We start from the raw sequence: 1,025 nt of genomic DNA, 5'->3' as shown, positions 1-1,025 counted from the left end.
AACAACAACAACAACAACAACAACAACAACAGGGGGTGCTATTTAGTAGTAAGGTCAAGTCTGGAATGTAAGAATGCTTTGTTGTAATTGATAACTAAAATCTACAACAGCTCAAAGTGGCAGTAGCTAAAACACAATCTCAAAAAAAGCATATAATTGATGTGACATAACAAACTAGACAACCAAGAAATTGATGTGACACAGCTAGTTTCCAGCAATATCCAACGAAAAATTGATGTCACATATATGTATCTATCATGCAAACAGCGGATGTACTGTACTGATAACATTAGACTAGAAATAAGAGCCTCAGAGATCTTGGTGGTTAAGATCATCAAGTGGGATAAACCCATTAAGAGTAGCAAATATTTTGATAACATCACAGGCTCTGTTTGGCACGCAGAAAATTAATCAGTTGAAGCAGAGGCGATGTTTGGCATCACTGCATTTTACAGTTCCAAAACAGACAGACAGAGTTAGGAATCGGCAGCAAAGCAAGTATACGTATATAAGAATCTCTACTTGGAACCTAGAGTAAGAAGCACGGCTAGAAGAGCCCAAGAATTAATTAATCCTGTGTTATTCTTTAACTGGAATGTACGTGCATCATCAACAGAGAGGTGTGAGCTCTGGACTTAATTGGTTGTGAGAATGGACTGGAGTGTTCCAAATACGTGCATCATCATCAGTTCTGTGAAGCAAATCAATATATCATATTTCTAGAATGGGCGCACCCAGTTGCTCACAAGTAGATTCAAACCCAACTTGTAATGCAATGATGTTTCTTGTACAGTATTACTATAGTTACCTAAATTGCCATGGGAATAATTATAGCAGAAACAGGGGAACGAGAAGTAAGTTAAATTAGAGCTAGCAGTTCCAAACAATCACTAAAAACAGCAGCAAAAGTAGACACAGATGCCCGCCAGAGACATTCCCACAGGCAAAGCAAGCACCTTAAGCTCTCTCGCCACGGATCCTCAAAGAGACCCACCAGGTAGGCCTCTGCAGCCTCCTGAAGGGCC

The 1,025-nt window shown here is 39.8% G+C and overlaps 1 non-coding gene across 1 annotated transcript; it reads right to left on the bottom strand.

Annotated features, from left to right (window-relative positions):
• Positions 1 to 305: 305 nt before the first annotated feature.
• LOC119345657 lies at positions 306 to 388 on the bottom strand. The gene has a single exon (XR_005167114.1). It is a non-coding gene; the product is annotated as a small nucleolar RNA SNORD24 (small nucleolar RNA).
• Between the last annotated feature and the right edge of the window lie 637 nt (positions 389 to 1,025).

The sequence above is a fragment of the Triticum dicoccoides genome, unplaced genomic scaffold, assembly GCF_002162155.2.
Source record: "Triticum dicoccoides isolate Atlit2015 ecotype Zavitan unplaced genomic scaffold, WEW_v2.0 scaffold265709, whole genome shotgun sequence".
Taxonomy (NCBI): Eukaryota; Viridiplantae; Streptophyta; class Magnoliopsida; order Poales; family Poaceae; genus Triticum; species Triticum dicoccoides.
This window is presented reverse-complemented; position numbering and strand designations above follow the sequence as displayed.